Consider the following 26,214-nt stretch of genomic DNA (forward strand, 5'->3'; position numbering starts at 1 on the left):
ATACCACGATCAGGTCTCTGTATCAATGAGATTATTTACATTCACAATTTCTACTAAATTTTTCTTTTTAATTCTTGCGTTACACTTTGAAATTCTTTTTAATTCTACGAAATTTCCAAATATGAACTTAACCAAATTAGCTAGAACGAATGTACCCAAATCCGAATTCTCAATATTCATAATTTAAATTATGATATTAAAATAGAATATCGTTCATATTAAAAAAAAACAATCAATAAATCTGAAACACCACTATCGAATGTCAACAGAATTTTTGGTATTACAACACTGATGCAAACTTATGCCAACTAATCTGATCAAACATTCAAAATTTGACCAATGGAAACTGTAAACGTTTTGGCTCATCCTCATCACAGTACGTTTTGCCTTTTGGCTTGGAATCTAATACTTGGTTGACCCAAAAAAAAGATGAGACTTGCATCTACACGTAGCTCCAAATTTTCAGACACTATTCATCAATCAGATCGAAAGGCAGGCGAAAATAATGAAGACAAATCCAACGAGGCTATTTGGAGCATTTCCACCCCATTTGTGGAATGGCAAATTGCAAGGGTAAGTTAGGATTAATTCACCGCACAATGTGTATTGTGAAAAAGTTGAAATAATATGTTAGGGTTTGTTTATTTATTTATTTATTTTTTGTGTTTTTTGACTAAACAATAGAAATTCATTCTAAGAACGGAGCACAAATTCAAAATACAACAGTAAGAACACAGCCCCGAAAGGAGGTTCTTGCAAGGGTTTGGTTGTTTTGTATCGTGATTGAGTCCAAAAGGGAGAAAAAAAGAAAAATTAACTCAATCCGGGTAAATTGGGAAACTACTAGTAACTCAAGAGAAATATCCTCAGAAGATTCTGGCGAGGACAAGAATATCAAACATCAAATTTAAATTGACTACTGATGTAATTTAACATTTGTTATAGTTTTACACTCAACTATACACAAATAAATAATTATCAGAATATCAAATCATTTAAGATAAAGAAAAAATATAAAAACGAAAATAATGAAAGTAATAACCAACTATCTTTAAAAATAATAAAATATTTATTCGACATCTGCTTTGGATGTCAAAATAACATCTCAACCTCCAATTTTCATTCCATATCGCTTACATACCATTGAGTGATGCATGTTATTTCTAACCATTAAATATTTACGCGACTACACATCGATTTAGACGCTTGCTTGGTTGTTTTAGACTGCAAAGAAACAAGAGACCAAGAAACATACATAAAAGCCAAAGTCAACATCTCTCTTTCTCTTCACCTATCAATGAACACCAAATGTCTTCCACAATAAAAAAAAACAAACCGGTGACCAAATGCCATCCCCATATGCTTTCTTCACCAACCGAAGCCGCCTCACTTTTGTGAAACAATGAGAGCTTCAACAAAGCACCAAATCTGCTCCTCCATTCTCTGCCTCACTTTACTCACTTTCTTCCCACTTGCCACATCCAAAGATACCTTGTCTTCCCCTCAATCCCTCCAAAACAACCAAACCCTTGTCTCCGCCGGCGGCGTCTTTGAGTTGGGCTTTTTCTAGCCCGGCGCAACTTCAGGTTGGTACTTGGGAATTTGGTACAAAAATATCCAAGAAAAAACAGTTGTTTGGGTAGCAAACAGAGACAACCCAATTTCAAATTCATCCTCAGCAACACTCAAACTTGGTGACCATGGCAACCTTGTCCTTCTTGATGGTGAAAATGGAAACATCACATGGTTCTCCAATGAAACCAAGCTACGAGCCCAATTGTTCAGCTTTAGATTCCGGCAATCTGGTCCTCAGAGATGGGAATTTAAACCGAAACGGCCTGACAGACCAGTTCTCTGGCAGAGCTTTGATTACCCAACAGACACTCTTCTGCCAGATATGAAGTTGGGGTGGAACTTAAGCTCAAACTTGGACAGGTACATAACCTCATGGAAAAGCACAGAAGACCCATCAACAGGTGATATTTCTTTCAAGCTAGACTACCGCGGTTTCCCGGAGATTTTCCTGAGAAAGAAACAGAGTATAACGTACCGCAGCGGCCCCTGGAACGGGGAGAGGTTCAGCGGTGTGCCGGAGATGACACCTTCAGACGGTATCCAATTCAATTTCGTGGCCAATTCAGAAGAGGTCTACTACTCTTTTTCGGTGCGCAGCACTTCAGAGTCGTTTTATTCACGATTGATTGTGAACCCAAATGGGGAGCTTCAACGCCTGACGTGGATCGAAAGCAGAAACATTTGGAACAAATTTTGGTACGCCCCAAAAGACCAATGCGACGATTACAGCGAGTGTGGTCCGTACGGCATTTGTGACTCAAATGCTTCTCCGGTTTGCGCTTAGTTGGCTTGAGTTTCCCAAGAACTTGCAGACGTGGGATTTGAGGGATGGGTCTGATGGGTGCGTGAGGAAAACGGATTTGGAGTGTTCGAAGGACAAGTTTTTGGCTCTGGGGAACATGAAGCTGGCGGAGAGCGGCGGCGCTTTCGTGGACATGAACATGAGCCTGGAGGCGTGTAAGAAAAAGTGTTTGGAGAGTTGTAATTGCACCGCGTATTCCGACGCGCGGATATCAGCTGGAGGAGGCTCAGGCCTGTGCATGGACTGGGGACCTCTTGGACATGAGGCAATACGCAGAAGGTGGACAACATTTCTATGTGAGATTGGCCGCTTCTGAACTAGGTACCTTTTCCCTTTTTCTTTATTTTTCGTAGTGGTATCATTGTTAGGAAATTATGCTTTTCAGTCCGTGTGTTCTGTCTCGATTTTAATTTTGGTCACTGACATAATTAATTAGATAAAATCCATATTTTCAGTTTCAGAAAAAGACTCTTTTTAAACCCTTACCAATTGCACTCACCTCTAAAGAACACAAAGGCTTATGCGTGTATCGTTTTGTTTTATGCAAGCGATATTATGGGAGCGAAATTTGTCCTTAAAATTTTAAATATAGGATAATTACCTTTAGTCACTTAAGTTGCAAGTATCTTATCATGCATGCGTCGTTTTGTAGTTGTGTATCATTTTTGGGGGTAATTAAAGCTTATTTCCAGTGTGCTAGGATATCATATTATTAAACGACCAAACCCCAACAAACGAGAGAGAGAGGAAATGCGCGTCACAGGTGTGAACGAGGTGTCTATATACTATTAGCTATTATTATATGTCAATTTTCATGCTCTAAGTCTGCATCACGTGTTATGTATTTTGTTTGGTAGTAGTGGTTCTTCTTTGTGAAGACAGCTTCACTCTTTTTCCTCAATTTGAATTTATATTTGACCTTTTTTTAGTTGGGAAATTTATTATTATATTTAATATAGGGTTTAAATTAATATATATATATATATATATATATATATGAAATCGACTTTAGAAACATACCCAAAATTCATTTACAACATAACAAAGATGCTTAACTTTATAAATTATAAATCACATTAATTTCTTAAAAATGCCTAATCCCAAAACCTCATAAAAAAATTCAGAACACTTAATAGGGTATCAAAATAATTTAATAATTAAAATTAAATTCAAGAGAGTTAGCTGTCATTTTTTGGATTTTTTTTTGTTATATAAATTAACATAGTGAGCTTATCTATATCATTAATGCTAATGATAGGTATATAACTAAATATCTTTTTATTTTTGGTGTATAATCAGCTGGCCCCACCCGAACAAGAAAAATTAAAAGAAGACCCTGGACAAATGTCATTATTTTGTTGCTTTTTTGACGGTCACATGGCACCTGGTATACTAAACAATGTTTTAGGCAGCTCTGGTCCAAAATTTAGGCTAGTGGGCCGCCATTTTTGACTTGGTTGGGCTTTCTTGGGCCACCGGTCCTTTTCAATCTTTGCTTTACGAAATCTTTGCTTTACGAAATTAGTAATTAGGGTAATACCGCGGCAAAATGGCCTGAATTTTTCAGGCGGGACAATAATTCTGTGGGTTCCACTCAAGAATTTAGTCAAGGTAAATTAGACCTTTTGATTACAAAGTCCAATGTGGTATAAATTAGGTAGGAATTTTTAAAATAAATAAATAAATATGAAATATTCAATTTGAAGTGGGAATGGTGAAAAGGTGACTGCAAAATTGCTCATCTAAATTTATTAGTCGATACTATTTTTGAGTATCTAAAGAATGTAATTAAGTCAGCGTAAGTAATGAAGATCATTTATCTATTTACTTGAAGTCTCAGATTTGATTTCCTTCTCTCTCAATATCGCTTGTGTTTTTATAAAATTGGGTGCTATGGTACAAAATATGTAGGAGCTTAGGTTTAGTACCTGTCTCATGTCAAAGGTCTATCAATCTTTCCATTTCATAAATGTTCTTAGCCGTTCACCTATGAATACCTATGGTCTTAGTTGTTCACCTATTAATGCTTGCAAACATGTGGGCCAAATTGCCCGTGGTTAGGTATGATTTGTCAAATCCATTTGGATGGACCCTCCTTGGGATATTTTGGTAGCAGGGTTTTCTTTTACATTTAAATTGTGGTGTTATCTGCACGTTTATAATGTTATGCCACGTGCTTATCTTAAGAACATTCCAATCTCCACCTTAGATCCAAATAGGATGCTTACTAAAGTGAAGAAATATACATTTTGTAAGAACATCAAATATGATCACTAACTATGTACAGTAATGTTCATTTCAGATGGAGATGGGAAACGAAACGATTAATCATGATCGTAGGCATTGTAGTTGTATTGGCATTCTGCTTGCAGGACTTACATCTGTTTTGTATGGAAGAGGAAATTGACTATTATGAACCGAGGAAGAATAGAACAAAAAGGTACTACCAAGTAACTTATATATACTCAACAACCGGAAAGATTATTTGGAACGGGTACCAATTTACAGTCTCTAGTACACTGTTGATATTTTGTTGATATTTGACAATGTCGATCAAATATCTTGCCAAACATCAACAATGTATCATGTATTGTAGATTGATACCTGTACCAGCCAATCGCTCCCCATTCAACCATGGAGCTCAAAACTTAGATGTTGAGGTACAAGTTTTTTGCATACTTATGAACAGGTCCTAATGAAAGAAGCCAGGATTTTCTGCTAAATGGGGTTGTTATCACAAGTAAGAAGGAGAGCTACTCAGGTGAAAGGGGCAATGATGAGCTAGAGTTGCCATTGCTTGATTATAGCACTGTAGGATAACTTTTCTGATGAAAATCAACTGGGACAGGGTGGTTTTGGTTGTGTTTACAAGGTAAGAACAATTTGTTTAAAATCAATCACCCGATCATACATACATTAAACAAATTGCAGAAGCAACTTGGGACAGATTTAGTGACTTGGTTAATCCAATTGCAGGGTACGTTGGTAGAAGGTGAAGTAGTTGCTATCAAGAGACTTTCGAAGAACTCTGGACAGGGAACGGAAGAATTCAAAAACGAAGTGAAGTTAATCGCAAGGCTTCAGCACCGAAATCTTGTCCGACTGCTTGGTTGCTGCGTTGATATGGATGAAAAGATGCTGATTTATGAATACATGGAGAACAAAAGCCCGATTCTGTTTTGTTCAGTGAGTGCCTTGCTCAACTACTTCTTAGTTTAATAACCAAGCTTGAGATGGAACTAAAAAAGGTTGATGATTGATAACTGTTACAGGTCAAGCAAAAAGGTCTATGCTGGATTGGCAAAAGCGTTTCGAGATTATTTGTGGGATTGCTCGAGGACTTCTTTATCTTCACCAGGATTCTAGATTTAGAATTATTCATCGGGATCTCAAGGCAAGCAATATTTTGCTTGATGGAGAATTGACCCCGAAGATTTCGGACTTTGGAATGGCTAGAATATTTGGTAGGGATCAGACAGAAGCCAATACCAGAAGAGTTGTGGGAACATAGTAAGTACCAATGCCCTGCATATACAATAAGCTTTCTATTTTTCTGACCATGTATGCTGATTTCACTTTATTTTTGGTCTGCAGTGATATATGTCTTGAATATGCCATGGACGGGCTCTTCGATCAAGTCTGATGTCTTTAGTTTCGTGTGTTCTAGTGTTGAGATCATTAGTGGTAAAAAGAACAGGGGATTTTATTACTCAAACAATGAGCTAAACCTCCTAGGACATGTAAGTAAAAAGGGCACAATCTAGGAAAAAACTTTATATTTCATTTCATGCCTATGCATCACTAGATTCACTGCTAACAGAAAAAATGACTTGGAACTTTTGCAGGCTTGGAAGCTATGGACAGAGGGAAATGGGTCGGAAATAATTGATCCCTCCGTTGGGGATTCATATTTCCCCTCCGAGGTGTTGAGATGCATGCAAGTTGGACTTTTATGCGTCCAAGAGCGCGCGGAAGATAGGCCTACAATGTCATCTGTGGTTCTAATGTTGAGTAGTGAAACTGCAACAATGCCTCAGCCTAAAACCCCTGGTTTTTGCCTAGAAAGGAATAAAAATCCGCTTGAAACAGATTCTTCCTCTAGCAAGCAAGACCAATCCTGCACTGTAAACCACGTAACAGTCACAATGCTGGATGGTAGGTAGGTAGTGAAAGCTATCAACTCATCAAATCATGTTTGTATATCTTACAAAATCCCAATTTTCTGATTGATCAAAGTTATACATTTTAATGTAAATTTTTTATTTATATATGGATCGGACTTTGAAGATATATTCTTGCTAGCTTGAATTGTTACCGAATCAACCCAAAACAATAAAAACCTCCATTTGGATGGCAGTGAAATAATATTGGGTGACAAGGAGTTAGTAACTTAAGTGGTTAATTGATTAACAACTCGAGTCATTTAGCTCATGTGATCGAGGAAAAAAATATTCCCATTTTTTTTTCTTCTTGTTTTGGACTCAAAAATTTAATTAGCAAGCCTTGGAATGCAAGTCCATTCACAAAATAATTCCCGTTGTCTCACCACTTTCACCAAAATTCCTAAACTTTGTAACACAACAAAACCCGCTTGCTCAAACAAGTTTTGAAGCCTTTTGGCCATGAATTTCCAACAAATTGGTACAAATTCTGAACCGGAAAATATGCAAAGCCCACTAACCACTGTACTCCAAAATCCCCATGTGGTTAGAGTGAAGCTGCAGGGTGATTTTCCTGGTTCAGCAGCTACGCCGTGTGCCTCCTCTGTTCTGGTAATTGACTATAATATTGTTCTTTTTGTTTTTTTTTTCTTCTGCTTAACATCAGGATATCAACCAAAATACCAAAAAAATCAGAAAAATAGAACAAATAGAACCCTAAAATATCCAAACCCAGCACTGATTAGGCATGTAGACCTACGAAATCGAGTTTTGGGAATTACCCATTTGTGCAAATATTCAGCTCTGTCTGTTCTTTTAATTCTCCGAATGAGTATGGTATATGTGTTTCTTCAGATATGCTCATGATGATAGAAAACGCATTAATGTGCATGGTTCTTAACTCAATTGGATTTGCACAAGTCTTTGATTTTATGCACTGACTAGGCATTGTAGTTCTTACAACATTGGCTAACATAAGCCAACAACGATTGCTCTGGAATAAATACAGACAGTTATCTCATAGTTAGGATTTTTCAGTAGGCGGAGGATGATACGAAATGGGAATTAAGTGCAGATATTGTTTTCTTTGGACTGCAATGCCGAAGGCCTCAGTCATGTCGAGGTCTTCATGCTTCATCCCGTTGGGAGTGTCCAATCAAAATGGTATAACAAGAATGCAAGTGGAAGTTCAACGTTGGCAAGACCATAAGATATGCCAGGGCATATTCTCCTCCCAGCACCAAATGGGATATATTCAAAGTTTGTTCCCTTGTAGTCAATCAAGCTATCGAGGAACCTATCGGGATTAAAGCGCTCAGGCTCATTCCAGTAATTGGGATCTCTACCAATTGCCCATGCATTCACAATTACCTTGGATTTCACAGGTATTTCGTATCCATCGATCTCGCATTTCTCTCCGCATTCTCTTGGAAGTAACAGGGGAGCCGGGAGGTGTAACCTCAGTGTCTCCTTGATAACCAAGTTCAAATATTTCATCTCTCCAATGCATGTTTCATCTATCTGTCCTTTCTATTAAACACTTGCCTCACTATTCTGTGCCATTTTCTATTACTCTTGAGTTTTTATCATTTCTGCTATTGCCCAATCTACAGCTGTAGCTGATGTCTCACTCCCAGCAGAAAACATATCCTGAAAGTGATTAATTTATTAAATGATCAAAAACTAGTTTTCTATGAATTGTCAAAGAATTCTAAGTAAAGAGAAAAAGAACCATTCCTAAACCCAACATAAATAATCTTAAATGACAAAAAACCAGTTATAAATGTTGACTGTTAAGAGTACCTTAAATATCAGGGACAGATTATGGAGAATAACAAACACGTGAAATACTCTCATCAGTAAATCACACATCATGCAAATGCTGTACATTGGAGTTTTAATGTACAATTAGCATGCAGGAATACTTTTAACCAGCTTTTTCAACTCTGTAGTGTGTCATATGGTTTCGACTAAAAGAACTAGTTGAAAAAGTGTTGAATGGCTGAAGGGACTTATGTAAGGGATTAGCTGAACTTGCTTAACTTGGTCATAACCCAATTTTTCGGTGTTTGTAGAGGTAAATCGATGAAAAAGACCAGCCATAATTTTGATGGTGTCCTTGCCAACATTGTTTGAATCATTAAAGACTAACCAGTTGTGGTGTGTCTACTATCCTGTTTTTGCTATGGTTACTCTTCTAAGGATGAATGTTGAAGGCAATAAAAGGTGCTTATATAAATTGATTGGGAGCATAATTACCAATATGCTGAGACCCAAGATCCATTCACCATGGTAGCCAAGATTACTTGAGGTGGTCGAGGTGATTCGAAGATATGGTGTCATGGTGAGGTTTATGTATTTCCATAGTCTGGGGCCTTTTAAGTTTCTGAAGTTCAGTTAAGTCCAAACCAAACGATACTCAACTATGTGGGGACATTGCAGGTTGTAACAGAGTCTAAGCCAGCCGAAGGTATGTGGCTCTAAAGGGAGTGGATAGTGAGACACAAGATCCTTCGAAGATGTATAGCCAAGATGGTTGAGATGATTGTTAGATAGGGTGAGGTGTGCACAAACATCTATGTGTTGAGTACGCCCACGTTGCTTGGTGGAATACATGTGGACTTAGCATCTTTAATAGTTAGAAGTATTTTAAACAATTAAGGGCTGGGTTAAGTCCACAGCAGAAAACATCTGATTGTAGATTGTGGATGCAAAGTGCGCAGCATTCTAGCATATAAGTTTTGGGTTGATCAAAGTGAGTATTGTTTCATGGAGTTGGACAAGAGAATTTGTTACAGGGACTTAAATATTTCAAGTTAAGACTGCCACAAATATTATGTATATAAAACGTGCTAACAGAATCTCATCGCAGGAAAGGCCTTCTCTAGCTGTCTCTTGTTGATGATTATATATAAGTTTATTTTACAAATTATAAAAAGTGGTGTATGTGTGTAAAGCTAAGCTAGAAAATCAAATGATGGAAAATGAGTAGAGCCTTGTTCGAAAGGGCCAGGTTCCAGATTGTGAGGTTAAATGCAGGTTTACCACGTGTCATTATTAAAACATGATATCAAGAGAAAAAGTGTGTACTTACGAAGATAATAGCATTGATGTTGACGTAGCACAAGCAACAAAGGTTTCAAACGAAAACCTTGAGTAACAAGAAATCTGGATTCCACCAGTAATTAAGAGGAATTCTCTTGGGATAATTTTATTAAATCTGAGATACTGAAAAACGTTCACCAACTCTGTCTTGCCGGAAGTATGCTTGATAACGAATGAGAATTTCTGCAAAAAAGTCACCCATCTAGCATGCATTGTATCAATATTTTTCTGGCTGCTAATATACTTCAACGCTTGATGATCCGTAAACAAAACAAATTCCTTCTGGATAAGATAGTGCTCCCATTGCTTCAAAGCCCGAACAACTGCATAGAACTCTTGGTCATAAGTACTCCATTTTTGATGTGCATCGCTCAGCTTTTCAGAAAAGAATGCAACTAGCCGCTTGTCTTGTGAAAGCATAGCTCCAACTCCCACGCCGCGCTGGCATCACACTCAACTTCGAATACTTTCTCAAAGTTTGGAAGAGCTAGAACCGGCGCGGTGCAAAGCTTTTCTTTTATATCTGCAAAGCTTCTCTCTTGCTCCTCTCCCCAGCTGAACCGGCCCTTCTTCAAACACTCTATGATAGGGGCAACAATGGAGCTGAAATGCCTCACAAATCTTCTGTAAAAGGTGGCCAAACCATGGAAACTTCGAACTTCAGAGACTGTCTTTGGAGCTGGCCAGTCAAGGATTGCCTTGATCTTCTCGTCATCTACCTGGATACCATTCTCACCAACAACAAAACCCAAGAACAGTAGCTTATTTGTGCAGAAAGTACATTTTTTTAGGTTCACATACAGCTTGTTTTCTCTCAAAACATCTAAGACTTGTCTCAAATGCACAAGATGTTCTTCTTTTGTGGTGTTGTAAATTAAAATGTCATCGAAATAAACTACGACAAAGGAACCAATAAATGGGCGAAGAACCTGATTCATGAGTCTCATGAAAGTGCTAGGCGCATTAGACAATCCGAATGGCATCACCAACCATTCAAATAATCCGTCCTTGCTCTTGAACGCTGTTTTCCATTCGTCGCCAGGTCTGATGCGAATCTGGTGGTAATCGCTTCGCAAATCTATCTTGGAAAACACCCTTGAGCCGCCAAGAACATCCAGCATATCCTCCAACCGTGGAATAGGAAACCTGTACTTGACTGTTATCTTGTTGATTGCTCGGCTATCAACACACATTCGCCAAGTTTTGTCTTTCTTTGGAACCAACAAAACTGGAACTGCGCAGGGACTCAAGCTCTCTCTGATAAATCCCTTTTGCAGTAATTCTTCAATCTGCTATCTTAGGATGTCATTCTCCATGGGGCTTATCCGATAATGGGGCAGATTAGGAAGGCTAGCTCCAGGCACCAAGTCAATTCGGTGTTGTATGTCCCTCATAGGTGGCAACTCGTTTGGCAGCTTTTCAGAAAGTAATTCCTGAAATTGTGACAAAATCTGCTGCACATCTTGTGAAATGTCACTTTCTCCTCCTCTGCCAAGCTGCAACAACCCCTTCAACACCAAGGGACAAAAATACTCCGCTTCTTTGACAGCCTCGTTCAACTCCTGCTCGCTGCTAATTAGGGTTAAGAAACTAGAACTCCTCGTCTTGGGCTCAACAGATTGTTTTGAGGGCTTTGTAGTTGCCATTGCAATTTTGTGGTTGTTCCAAGAAAACATAATTACATTATCTCGTCCCTTGAAAGTCGCATCCACATCAAATTGCCAAGGTCGCCCCTAATAAAATATGGCATGCATCCATGTCAATAACATCACAAAATACATCATCTCTGTAATGCTTACCAATGGACAGCGGCACACGGCAAGTCTCAGCAAAACGAACCGAAGGGCCTTTCGTAACCCAACCTAGTGAGTAAGGGCTGACATGTGGCTCCGTTGATAGCTGCAAATGCTCCACCAATTTCTTTGACACGAAATTCTCGCAACTTCCATTGTCGACGATCACATCACATACCTTGTTTTTAATTGAGCAGAGGGAATGAAAAATACTATGACGCTGCCCTTCCTCCTTTGGTGCCAAAAGAACTCTCTGCAAAACCAAGGTAATCCTCTCTATTCTCCTCAATTGCAAATTCAGCCCCTGCATAATCATCTTCCCCGACTACATCTCTTTCCTCATCATCATCGACTTCTTCGATAACGTTAGCTCGCCGCTCGCAAACATTGGAACGATGCCCAGTTTTGGCAACGGTAACATATGTCCGCTGGGCTTAGCATACGGATTCGGGATCGATGTCGGATCGCCTCCGTTGAAAGTCCAACTGCCTTCGCTGAAGTTTTTGTTTTGGCCAACTGTTGGTTTGGCGATCCTCCGTGATTCCGCTGCTGCACTTTCCCATTATCTCTGAGCCACTAGAAGCACCAGAGTATATTCAGAGGCTTCGCCGTGTTCCTCGCGAAGTTGGTTTGGCGCTCTCCTTCCAACAGCTCAGCTTTCAACGCCATGTTAATCGCCTTCCTGCAAAGTCCATATATTTTGCATACCAATTTTTTCTTGGATGGAAATCTTCAGCCCATTGTTATACTCGCTGACCTTTTGATTGTCGGGCCTTCACAAATGGTTTCGCTCAGCTAAACGATAAATTCATCGGTATATTCAGAAACCGAACGGTTGCCTTTATGCGCACAACCCAGATACATACGTATAGAATCTGCTCATAATCCAGTAAGGGCAGGAATCGCTCCATCATAAGCGCCTTCATCTTCCGCCATGTACGAACCCGCTGCTTTCCTTGCCTTTGCCGTAAATTTTGCAATTGATCCCACCATACAGCTGTAGCTTTTAGACGAAAAGCTACCATCTTCACCATTTTATGCTCAGGAACCTCCATAATATCGAAAAACCTCTCCACTTCTACAAGCCAATCCAAGAAGTCTTCAATCTTCGATTTCCTGAAGTTAGGATTTCGGCTTTAAACCGATAATCGCCAAAATTTTCGTAATTACGATTACGATGATTGTTAGCCGGTGGTGGTGGTGGTGGTGGTTCCTCAAGTTCTTCTTCTAACTCTGACTCACTATCCGGAATAAGTTGCCTCCTATTATCTCTTCTCTTGCCATCTTTACCTTCTCTTCGATCATCTCTGCCACCCCTTCCATTGTTGCCACCAATAGCTCGCAACAACAATTCTCACATCTCCCCAAATTGGTTGGTTAGGTTGTCGATCCGTTGGTTTTGAGCATCCAAATCCGCTTGAGTAATTGGGGTTGGGACATCAGATTCTCGATTACCCATGATAAGACAAGAATACTGAGACGGGAGAGACCCGCTCCGATACCACTTGACGATCACAAGCAACAAAGGTTTCAAACGAAAACCTTGAGTAACAAGAAATCTGGATTCCACCAGTAATTAAGAGGAATTCTCTTGGGATAATTTTATTAAATCTGAGATACTAAAAACGTTCACCAACTCTGTCTAAATACACATCTCTCAACCCTTGAGCTGCTAGGGGAGTTATTACATTAAAACCAAAAACAGAATTTATTCCGAAAATTAACTACAAAACTTTGAATGCAGCTTTTGGAAGGCCAAACGACCTCGGGATGCCAAAATCCATCATACATCACAGCAAAGCAGTAAGTTTGACTCGTGACGTCGTTCCCTTTCCGAAATGGTATTTTGCGTACGTAATCGGAGCTCGGACGACAAATCTGCAAATTCCCACTACGCCCTTTTCTAGCTCGACCGCCAAAATCTGTCATTTGTTCTACATCAGATGTTGTCAGAAGTTAGGGAAAACTCAAGCCCACTGCCATGCTCGTGAAATTTAAGGAGAGCATCTACCGGTCTTCCTCTGCTTCACCCTCGACACTTTTTGTAGTTACCATATCCCTTTGAACTTTGATGTTCTTTGATGATGTTTTCCATTATCCTGTCAGCTTCTTTATGCAGCCTTTCAAGTTCAGGCCTCATTCCACTTAAGAGCTGAAGCAAACTGACAGAAGGAAAAACATCTGCAAGAGTGAAGCCAGACGATGTCTTTACAGCTTCCTTCACAGCGTATATGAACTTTTCTTGATCCCTGGTTTTTTTTACCAAAGGCTACTCGCGAAGTGATGCTATGTGTCGATGAGTAAATTTCCTGAGTAAGATTGATAGGTGATCCTGCTCTTGAGGAAATCCATTGAATGAGATTCACTACCTCTTCTTCTCTAATAGGTCGGAAAGATTTAACATGTTTTGTGCTTAAAAGCTCTAGCGTGCAAATTTTTCGTAGTTATCTCCAGTATTCACCATATGGTGCAAAGCCAATGTTTGTAGAGCCGTAAGACAAGATCTTTGCAGCAAGAATAGGGGGCCTTGATGCAAAGATAAGATCATGGGTTTTCATCACCTCTTCGGCAAACTCTGCTGTTGAAACTACTACAGTGGAAACTTCTCCAAGCTTGAGGTGCATAAGGGGTCCATATTTCTTGGCCAAGTCTCTTAGTCCATGATGTGTAGAGAGCCGATGAGCTGGTGTAGGTTTCCGATAAAGGGTAGCTTCCATGGCCCTGGGGGTAGATTTGAAGCAGACTAATTGGTTTTGCCTCTGATCTTCCCTATTTTCAGTACCATGATCACAAAGAAAGCGAAGGCAAACAGGGCTTGGAAGGAAGGGCATTGAATCTCCATGAGCAAATGAAGGTTACTTTGGATTATAGTGGCTTTTGGTGAAACTGCATGCGTTTTACATCTATGTATAAGAAATGATGTAGCAATCTTCCTTCTTTTTCTCTCTCTGATGCAAATATTTTTCCAACTGGTTGATGTCTCTTTCCCGTAATTAAGAATGTTTAAGAGCTTATCTGAAAATGGTTGGTTTTTGTTTTGTAGGGCCCTACTTCATGCAAGTTAAATCGCTAAGTTCAAAAGTGACGTAAGTTTAAATAGTAACTGATAGTATTGACAAATAAACCTTAGTGTTATCTTAACTATTATCCTTAATCATCTTAATGATAAAATTTAAAAAATCTAAACCTTTTCCAGTACCATACTTTTGGGAGAAAGTCATTTTTGGGCCCCCATTGACATTAGGGAGAAAGTCATTTTTGGGCATTTGACTAAATAAAGTGAAGCTATATGCAGAGCTCACTGGCATTTGACTAAATTGAGGGGTGTTTGGTACCCATCGGGAAGCTGCGGAGTGATTTTTCTGGTTCAGAAGTCCTGTACCGCGTGCCCTCTGTTCTGGTAATTGACAATAAAATTGTTATTTGTTTTTTTTTTTCTGGTTAAGATCAGGATATCAACCAAACAAAAAAAAAAAAAGAGAAGTCCAAATATACCAAAAATAGCAGAAAAGTAGAACAAAACGAACCCTAAATTATCCGAACCCAGCACTGATTAGGCATGCAATTTTACGAAATGGAGTTTTCTCATTATGCAGTTATGGTGTTTGTGTTTCTGCTAATTTGCTCATGATGAAAGAAAATGCATTAATATGCATGGTTCTTAATTAAATACTGACACTAGGCCTTGTAGTTCTTACAACATGGGAAAACATAAACAAACAACGACGATTACTCTCAGATAAATACAAACAGTTAAGCATCTTAAACTTGGGATTTTTCAGTAGGCTGAGGATGATAAGGAATGGGAATCAAGTGCAGATCGTCTTTTCTTTTGACTGCAGCGCCAAAGGCCTCAGTCATGTCCAGGTCCTCATGCTTCATCCCATTGGGGAGTTTCCAATCAAAATGGTATAACAACAATGCAAGTGGGAGCTCAACGTTGGCCAGACCAAATGACACGCCAGGGCACATTCTCCTTCCAGCACCAAATGGGATATATTCAAAGTTTGTTCCCTTGTAGTCAATCGAGCTATCGAGGAACCTATCGGGATTAAAGCTCTCAGGCTCATTCCAGTAATTGGGATCTCTACTAATTGCCCATGCATTCACAATTACCCTGGATTTCACAGGTATTTCATATCCATCAATCTCGCATTTCTCTCCGCATTCTCTTGGAACTAACAGGGGACCCGGGGGGTGTAACCTCAGTGTCTCCTTTATAACTAAGTTTAAATATTTCATCTCTCTAATGCATGTTTCATCTACCTGTCCTTTTCTATTAAACACTTCCCTCACCTCATTCTGTGCCATGTTCATTACTCTTGGATTTTTTATCATTTCTGCTATTGCCCAATCTACAGCTGTAGATGATGTTTCACTCCCAGCAGCAAAAATATCCTGAAAGTAATTAATTTATTAAATGATCAAAAACTAGTTTCCTCTATGAATTGCAAACAATTCTAAGTAAATAGAAAAATATTATAAATAATCTTAAAAGAAGAAACCATTATTCATGTACCCAAGTAAGGTCATTCACAAGTTATAAATGTTGACTTGTAAGAGTGTCTTAAATATCAGGTAAAGATTATGGAGAACAATAGACACATGTGAAACACACTCATCAGTAAATCACTCATCATGAAAATGCTGCACATTGGAGTTTCAATCAACAGTTTAAGATAATGTATGATTAGAATGCAGGAAGAATTTTAACTAGCTTTTCCAAGTAGATAAGTTGTTATATGGTTTCGAATAAAAGAGCACAATGTCGGCTGCGGGGAATGATGTAAGGGATTAGCTGAATTTGCTTAACTAGATTATAGCTCAATTTTTTAGTGTCTGTAGAGGTAAGTCGATGAGAAAGATCACCCATATTTTTTCTTTCGCCCTTGCCAACATTGTTTGAATCTTTGGTGACTACACTACTTGTAGTGTGTCTACAATGCGGTTGTTAGAGTTTTAGGATCTTAGAATATGATTTGGAGAGAAGAGAGAAGAGAGAGAGAGTCCGATGAAATCCAAGGCTGCTCTGCTATACGTGTAGCAGAGAGAACATTCTCATTACTCAGTGTTCAGTACAATATATCACACTCTTGGTGTGAGAAGAATATAGTCGTTAGCACAGTACCAGCTGGATGCAATTCATCTAAGCAATCTCAGCCATTCACTATCTAACCAATCAAGCTATGACACTGGACTAAGTATAAAGAAATACAATAAGCTGAAAACAAAACTCCTAATCCTGAAATCAACTTAAGCACTTATAATTCAACACTCCCCTTTAAGTCTTGAGGTGATTTCACTCCAAGCATGCCTCTGAGATAATTGAATCTGTCTTTGGCCAGAGGTTTGGTAAAAATGTCAGCCAATTGTTCGTTTGTAGGACAGTATTCCAAATTGATTACTCCTTCTTGCAATGCATCCTTGATGAAGTGATACCTCCTGTCAATATGCTTTGTCTTCTGGTGGAATACAGGGTTTTTAGTGATTGCAATTGCTGATATATTATCACAATGCAATGGAGTAGCTTCAGTTTGAAGCTCTCCAAAGTCTTCTAGCACAAAACGGAGCCAAATAGCTTGAGTAGTAGCCTCAGCTGCACTGATATACTCACTTTCAGCAGAGATGGCAACACAGCCTGTTTTACTGAGGCCCAAGAAAATACTCCACTTCCAAAACTAAAAGCATACCCTGATGTGCTCTTGCAATCACCAACTGATCCTCCCCAATCACTGTCACAGTAACCAACTAGAATTGATCTTTTGCCTTTCACATATTCAAGACCATAGTCCAGAGTTCCTTTGATGTATCTCAAAACTCTTTTAGCTGTTCCATAGTGTCTATTTGTAGGACAGTGCATGAATCTAGCTAGCAAGCTTGAGGCATACATAATGTCTGGTCTTGTAGCAGTTAAGTACAATAAGCTACCAACAATGCTTCTGTATTGTTCTTCATTTGCAGCTCCACTCCCATCATCCTTAGCTAGTTTCTCAGTGGCAACAAGAGGTGTTGTCACAGATTTGCACTCAGTCAAACCAAACTTGCTCAACAAGGTGCTAGCATATTTCTTTTGATGTAGAAATATACTAGACACAGTCTGCACAACTCCCATGCCGAGGAAATGGTGAAGTAAACCCAAATCAGTCATCTCATACTTAGCCATCATGTCTTCTTTGAATTCAGCCAACAATGCTTGACTGCTCCCTGTGTACACTATGTCATCTACATAGATAGACACAATTAGAATCTCCTTATCTCCCCTCACTTTGGTATACAAAGTTGCTTCACTTAAGCTTTTCACAAAACCACAGTGAGTGAAGTAGCTGTCTATCTCTCCATACCAAGCCCTTGGGGCTTGCTTCAGACCATAAAGAGCTTTATGCAGACGATAAACCTTGTCTTCTTTGCCTTTAATTACAAAACCTTCAGGCTGACTGACATAAACTTCCTCTTGCAGCACACCATTAAGGAAAGCAGACTTCACATCAAGCTGGAACAATTTCCAATCCTTTTGAGCAGCTAGAGCAACAAGAGTTCTAATGGTGTCCAATCTGGCTACAGGTGCATAAGTCTCATTATAATCCAGTCCGGGCTTCTGAGCATACCCCTTAGCCACTAATCTTGCTTTATTCTTTTGCACAGAGCCATCCAAATTCAGCTTTGTCTTGTACACCCACTTAACTCCAATCACTGGTTTTTCAGTTGGTCTATTTACCAATTCCCATGTTTCATTTTTTTCAATCATCTGCAGTTCATCTTCCATAGCCTTAAGCCAAGATTCATCCTGAGCAGCATCAGCATATTTTTCTGGTTCCATGATACACAAGTTACACTGAGCTAGAACATCATCTAGCCTTCTCCATTTTAGAGGGGTGTGATCATAAGCTTGGGTTCTCCTTTCTTCACTGCTTATATCACCTGGAGTTGATGAAGTGCTCTCTTGCATATCCAAAGTTTGAGGTGTACCAGTAGAGTTCTCATTAGAACTGTCAGTTTCAAATCCAAGTCTACTTGGTCTTCAATTGAGTATGATGTCATAACTGAACCATCTTTGTCTGTCCAATGCCAAGCTTTTTCTTCATCAAATGTCACATCCCTTGACAGTAAAAGCTTGTTAGAAATAGGATCAAAAACTCTATATCCTTTTTCACAAGTTGCATATCCCACAAACACTCCCTTTGTACTCTTAGGTTCCAGCTTGTGTCTCAATTCAGTTGGCACATGAACATAACACAGTAGAACCAAACACTTTCAAGTGTGCAATTCCAGGCTTCCTTCCACTATATGCTTCGAATGGAGTAATGTTGTTGAGAGCTTTGGTAGGACATCTGTTCAGCAAATAGACAGCTGTATGGACAGCTTCAGTCCATAGGAAATAGGGCATTCCCTTCTCATGTAACATTGATTTTGCCATCTCAATGACAGTTCTATTCTTCCTCTCAACTACTCCATTCTGCTGAGGAGTATAGGCCATTGTAAGCTGCCTTTGAATGCCATTAGCTTCACAGAACTCCAAAAAATCAGTGAGACAAACTCTCCACCCCTGTCACTTCTTATGCATTGCACCTTGTGTCCAGTTTGTAATTCACTCATGGACTTGAACTTCTTGAAACAATAGAAGGCTTCTGACTTGTTTCTCAAGAAATATACCCAAGTCATTCTTGTGAAATCATCTATAATCAGCATGAAATATCTGTTCCTTGCAATAGACTCATTTCTCATGGGACCACAGAGATCCACATGTACTAGCTCTAGTACTTTGCTTGCTCTTTGTGCTTGATCTTTTGGAAAAACATTTCTGTGCTGTTTTCCAAATTGGCACCCTTCACACACACCACTTTGTTCTTCCAATTGTGGTAAACCATGTACCATTTCTTTATCCCTTAGCTGCTTCAATCCTCCAAAATTCAGATGACCAAGTCTCTTGTGCCAAATCCATGGGGATTGAAGAAAACTAGTCTTCATTAGTAACTGTTTTTCAGCTAGAAAAGAGACAGGATAGCATCTGTTACTCTTCATTTCCACCTTTGTGATGAGGTAATCCATGGATGGACTATCAAATATCCTGCACATTCCTTCTCCAAACACCAGACAATACCCATGTTCATCCATCTGCCCAACACTTAGCAGATTTTCTTTCAATCCTGGCAGGTACATAACTTCTCTGATGTATTTCCTGCCCTTTGCTGTATCAATACTCAGTGAACCAATACCAGCTACACTCACTAGTGCACCAGTTGGCATTTGTACTTTCCCAGCTACATTAGTTCTCACATCAGCCAGTAATTCTAAATTTCCTGTCATATGATTGCTGCAGCCACTGTCAATATACCATTCATTGGCTTTGATCTCAGTGGTTGAGCAATTTGCATAAAACAGATTTCCTGTTACCTCCATTTGATTTACACAATTAGCCTTCTGCACATTTTTGCTCACTGTACAGTCCCTAGCAAGATGTCCAAATCTGTCACAGTTATAGCATTTTGGTTTTCCCTTATACCTGCACTCACCAAAGTGATGCTTTGAACACACCTTGCATTGAGGCTTTGTGTTTTCCTGATTTGAGAACTGAGTTGAAGTGTGGTTCTGTGCAGAATAATTATTCTGCTGTGACTTGTCTTTTGCCTCCCATGACTTCCCTTTAGAATTCCAGCTTTTCTGTGACTTAGATGAACCAGACTGAGAAGTGTTTTTGTTCTGACCCTTTGCACTCACAGTGAATGAGGCAAATGCCTTCTCAGCTGTATCAACACTATGCATTTCAAGCCGTTGCTCCTGACTCTTCAAAATTGCAATTACTTCCTGCAAATCCACAGTTTCTAGTGTCTTTGTGTTTTCAATCACAATGCATATAGGATCATACTTCTTACTTAGACTAATTAACACCTTCTGAACCTGCCTCTCATTTGACAGAACTTCACCAAATTTGGTTAATCAAATCAGTTAGTCTAGTAAGATATTCAGATAAGGTTTCACTATCACGCATCCTAGTGTATTCAAATTCACGTCTAAGATTTTGAAGCTTTACCGATCTAACATGCTCTCCACCATGATATTCTGAATATAGCAGATTCCAAGCCATCTTTGCAGAGTCAGCATTGGCAATTCTGGGAAAAATCTGATCAGAAACAGCATTTTGAATGATACCCAAGGCCTTCGCATCCTTCATGAGAATCGCAGCTGTTTTCTCATCAACTTCTTCTTCTGAACCATCCTCGATTCCTGCTTCGTCTTTGAATCTGGGATTAAGAACCCCTTCTCTACCAAACCCCATAAACCATATGATCTGAAAATGGTTACCATTTTAATCCTCCAAAATTCATAGTTCTCACCTGAGAAAATGGGGATTCTAGCCTCTGAACTTCCAGATCCAGCCATTACGTATTTCAGAATCACCTGAAAACAAGATGTTTTCAGATTCGACCCTTGATCAAACTCAGTCAGCTTCGTGAGCTTAGAATGAGCACACCTTGATCGATTTTCTTCACAGAACAACGCCCAGCTTTTGGATGATGCAACCTGGCTCTGATACCATGTTAGAGTTTTAGGATCTTAGAATATGATTTGGAGAGAAGAGAGAAGAGAGAGAGAGTCTGATGAAATCCAAGGCTGCTCTGCTATACGTGTAGCAGAGAGAACATTCTCATTACTCAGTGTTCAGTACAATATATCACACTCTTGGTGTGAGAAGAATATAGTCGTTAGCACAGTACCAGCTGGATGCAATTCATCTAAGCAATCTCAGCCATTCACTATCTAACCAATCAAGCTATGACACCTGGACTAAGTATAAAGAAATACAATTAAGCTGAAAACAAAACTTCTAATCCTGAAATCAACTTAAGCACTTATAATTCAACAGCGGTTTGTGCTATGGTTTTTCGTCTAAGGATGAATGTTGAAGGAAATAACTTTTGTGGTCATCAAGAACCAGAAAATATTACCAGTATGCTGAGACTGATGGAGGGCCATGTGTGGAGACAGCTTGGGGAACTACTTCCAATGCCCAAGCACTTAATGATTCTAGCATAGCAAGGAATAAGCCCAAGACAGATGCTAGGAAACCTATCAGGTTTCAAGATGAGTATATTCAATAACTTGGGAACTCTACGTTTGTTGGGCTGGGACCTAGGACTTGCTGTCAGTCATTAAATATGGTTTTAATCTTCTGTTTGAGATTATCTCCTATAAGTATGTTGTATGGACAACTCTTGTAATCCAAGTTTGAATAAAAAAACCATTGAGTTAGCTGTCAAAGCTTCTCTTTTAGCTTGTATCTTGTTATTCCAATCCCAATTCTCTGCAAATTCTAGTTGAACTGCATCAGAGACCCAAGATCCCTTCACCATGGTAGCCAAGTTTACTTGACGCGGTCGACATGATTGGAAGATATGGTGAGGTGACACAACTATTCAGTCTCACAATGCCTGGTGAAGTTAAAAGTGAATTGTCATATCTATATTTCCAAAAGTTTAGGCCTATTTAAGTTTGTGAGGATGGGTTAAGTCCAAACCAGACAATATTTGACTATGTGTGGATGCAGATCATTACATGTTGTACCAGAGACTAAACCATCCCCAAGGTGTGTGGCTCCAAAGGGTTCGATACCAAAGCAGATAACAGTTGATTGATGTCATAGATTAAGAAAAAAATTGATATAGTTTTTGGAGTAAAAAAAATTGAAATTTGAAAAAGTGATTTGACTTATTAAAGCTTGATATCAAGGGAAAGTGTGTGTACTTACAAAGATAACTGCTTTGATGTTCTCAGTAGTTAGGGAAAACTCAAGCTCATTTCCATGCTCATGAAATTTAAGGAGAACATCTACCAGGTCTTCCTCTGCTTCACCCTCGCCGCTTTTTGTAGTGACCATATCCCTTTGATGTTCTTTGATGATGTTTCCCATTATCCTGTCAGCTTCTTTATGCAGCCTCTCAATTTTATGCCTCATTCCACTTAAGAGATGAAGCAAACTGACAGAAGGAAAAACATCTACAAGAGCGAAGCCAGATGCTGCCTTTGCAACTTCCTTCACAATGTATATGAATTTTTCTTGATCCCTGTTCTTTTTACCAAAGGCTGCTCGCGAAGTGATGGTAAATGTCGATGAGTAAATTTCCTGTGTAAGATTGATAGGTGATCCTGCTCTTGAGGCAATCAATTTAATGAGATTCCGTACCTCTTCTTCCCTAATAGGTCGGTAAGATCGAACACGTTTTGCACTTAAAAGCTCTAGAGTGCAAATTTTTCGTAATTGTCTCCAGTATTAATTCACCATATGGTGCAAAGACAATGCTTGTAAAATCGTAAGACAAGATCCTTGGGGCAAGGACATTGGGCCTGGATGCAAAGATAACATCATGGGTTTTCATCACCTCTTTGGCAAGCTCTGCTGAAGAAACTACTACGGTGGAAACTTCTCCAAGCTTTAGGTGCATAAGCGGTCCGTATTTCTTGGCCAAGTCTCTTAGTCTTTGATGTGGTAGAGAGCCAGCGAGCTGGTGCAGGTTTCCTATAACGGGTAGCTTCCATGGCCCTGGCGGTAGATTTGAGGCTGAGTACTTGGTTTTGCCTCTGATCTTCCCTATTTTCAGTACCATGATCATAAAGAGCAAGAAGGCTAACAGGACTTGGAAGGAAGGGCACTGAATCTCCATGGGGAAAACAAAGGTTACTTTGGATTATAGTGGCTTTTGGTGATCCTTCATGCATTTGGCATCTATGTATAAGAAATGATGTAGCAACCTTCTTCCTAAATTATTATTATTATTTTTTCTGATGCAAAGATTCTTTCAACGGATTAGTATCTTTTTCTTTTAATTAATAATATTTAAGAGCTATTTGTCTGAGGATGGTTGTTCTTTGATCGTTGTCTTAAGGTCTAGTATTATTGCTTGAAATAAATATTTTATTAGAGGTAGCTTTGGAGCAATCAATTTACTTGAAATAAGTAGTATATAAAACAAAATGTCCATGCTTTGGTCAGATTTCACTCGTTCTAAATCTGATTGGTTTTGACAAAAAACAAAAAAAAAAAAAACAAAAATCTGATTGGTATCCTTTTCCAGCGGTACTTGATAATTAACAACCTCAATTAACAAAGGTGAGATCGTTCCACATTTTCTATTTTCTTTATTTTCAAAGGATAACCTGGATCTCGAGGATATATAAATACTTATTTTCAAAGGGCTCTGCCGAGTGTTTGATTAGTCCAAAATATTGTACACTGCCAAGAGTATAACTTAATAACAGTGGAGTTAAGAATTTAAATTGAAATCCTTTGTGTAGATACCAAGTAAAGCTCTTTATATAATTATCATATGATTGTTCAATAAAAAGCATTGAGAATATTCAAAACCTTTCATGGTATTAGAGCTTGAGATCCTTCATTTTTTTTCTTGTTCCTTTCTTATTTTTCGGAAGCCCATGGCTTCTTCTTCTCCGGTTCTTGAACTCACTAGTATCAATCACGTTATCTCTGTTCGTCTCGAGCGTGATAACTATCCAACATGGCTAGCGTAGATTGTTCATGTTCTTCGCAGCCATCACTTGCTCTGCTTTGTTGATGGTTTAGGGATGTCTCCTCTTCTGACTATTCTCGATCCCAAGGCTAAGAATGATGATTCTTCTCCTCTGTCTCTCATCCCCAAACCCGAATATGATGATTGGGTCCAGAAAGATCAGCTTTTCAAACTCTCATCAATAGTTCTCTTCACCATAAGGTCCTCACCACCGTTGCTACCAAAACCACGCGCTTAAGACTCATTTCGCTTCTTCGAATCCAAATAGTCTTCTTCAACTACGCAGTGATTTGCTTTGCACGGCCCGTGGTGATTCTTTCATCATCGGTTTTCTTGATTGCATTAAATTTATTGTGGATAACTTGGCTTTTGCCGGTGCTCCCATTTCTGATTCTGATCTCCTTGCTATGGTTATGAACAATGTTGGTCCCCTTCATGAAAACATTGTTGCCACTGCTCAAGCTCGTGAGACACCCATCAATATGTCGTCTTTTGAAGCTTTCCTTCTCTCTGCGTAATGCCGACTTCAGGCTTCTTCTTCTCCTGCTATTTCTTCTGTGCGACAGCCATTGTGGCTTCCATGGTGGTTGACAGGACCCGTCCCGAATTTCCCGGAACCCGAGATTTAACCTCATGGAGACCCCCGCATCACACCCATGCCGGGTTCACTCTTAAATCTACGCCCTCGCTTACCATAGAGGATCAAGGGCACGAGACTTTCTGCACAAATTTCGCAGAGTCTCCCTATAAATTGAACATTTCCCCAAAATTCCCACCTGCACAAAACACATTTATAACCCAACCGGCAGCATGCACAATATAATCTCATGCAATTACATAAATGGCCTCCGGCCTTCAAATGATTCTAGCAAAACTGCCCACAAAGTTTTTAAAATAACTTAATGCATTAAACATGCATATAACCACTTCAAAATCTATTTATGCACACCTTCACTTGCTCAGTCCACAGGACGAGTCTCAATTCAACCAAGTTTCAGGACCAACAACAAGGGTCCGAATCAAACTCAATAAGACCACCTAAGTGGGGTCTAATATGTGGCTGCACCTAGAAACTTCAGCCGCCTACGCACTTCTTGAGGGATCAAGCCACACGTAGCTCTTTCCTATCTATCCTGGCTCCTAATATCAAATAAACCATTACAGCCATACAAATTCATACATTCTAATATTTATCCATCACAACTCACCAAACACAATCACAATATCACCCTTCATACGACGGGACGCACCCGCCTCGTATGGGGCCTGTCAACACGCCGGCTAATCCAAAGACGCTGCGGCGACTCACCACCGGGCCTCGCTGCACATTCTCACCAGCCCTCACACAACCATATCTCCTCATACGCCGGACGCACCCGCCACGTATGGGGTCCGCAACACGCCGGCTAATCCAAAGACGCTGCGACCACACCGGGCCTGCCATTCTCACCACCCTTGGCCTGCTACATTCTCACCAGCCATCACACAATCACATCTCCTCATACGCCGGGACGCACCACCACGATGGGGTCCGCAACACGCGCTAATCCAAAGACGCGCGTGCGACTCACACCGGGCTCGCTACATTCTCACCGCCACCGCCCGCTACATTCTCACCACCATCACACAATCACATCTCCCCTCATACGTCGGACGCGACCTTTCCCGGCCACGTATGGGGTCCGCAACACGCCGGCTAATCCAAAGACGCTGCGGCGACCATCCTGCTGGCCTCGCTACATTCTCACCACACCGCTAGCATTCTCACCACCATCACACAATCACATCTCCCTCATACGCCGGACGACTCGCCACGTATGGGGTCTGTCAACACTGTTGGCTAATCCAAAGACGCGCGACTCACACCGGGCCTCGCTACATTCTCACCAGCCATCACACAATCACATCTCCTCATACGTCGGACGCACCCGCCACGTGATGGTCGCATCAACACGCCGGCTAATCCAAAGACGTGTGCGACTCACACCGGGCCCGCTACATTCTCACCACCGCTCGCTACATTCTCACCAGCCATCACACAATCACATCTCCCCTCATACGCCGGGGCGCACCGCCACGATGGGGTCCGCTAACACGCCGCTAATCCAAAGACGCTGCGGCGACTTCACACCGGGCTCGCTACATTCTCACCAGCCCTCGCCTTGCTACATTCTCACCAGCCATCACACAATCACATCTCCTCATGCCGAGACGCACCCGCCACGTGTAGGAGTCCGCAACACGCGGCTAATCCAAAG

General features: G+C 40.0%; 3 pseudogenes across 1 annotated transcript; 1 reads left to right on the plus strand and 2 right to left on the minus strand.

The window, feature by feature from the left end:
- The first annotated feature begins 1,280 nt into the window (after positions 1–1,280).
- Positions 1,281–6,667, plus strand: LOC148919020 (receptor-like serine/threonine-protein kinase SD1-8; annotated as a pseudogene). Its single transcript, XR_016125661.1, has 7 exons — positions 1,281–2,698; positions 4,680–4,817; positions 5,067–5,249; positions 5,354–5,558; positions 5,650–5,887; positions 5,972–6,117; positions 6,223–6,667. The product of XR_016125661.1 is annotated as a receptor-like serine/threonine-protein kinase SD1-8 (transcript).
- An 894-nt stretch (positions 6,668–7,561) lies between these two features.
- LOC103326664 (cytochrome P450 71D11-like) lies at positions 7,562–14,277 on the minus strand (annotated as a pseudogene).
- Positions 14,278–15,068: 791 nt separating this feature from the next.
- On the minus strand, positions 15,069–15,827 carry LOC148919021 (tabersonine 16-hydroxylase 2 pseudogene; annotated as a pseudogene).
- Between the last annotated feature and the right edge of the window lie 10,387 nt (positions 15,828–26,214).

The sequence above is a fragment of the Prunus mume genome, linkage group LG3 (genome assembly GCF_029339155.1).
Source record: "Prunus mume cultivar Tortuosa linkage group LG3, ASM2933915v1, whole genome shotgun sequence".
Lineage (NCBI taxonomy): Eukaryota > Viridiplantae > Streptophyta > Magnoliopsida > Rosales > Rosaceae > Prunus > Prunus mume.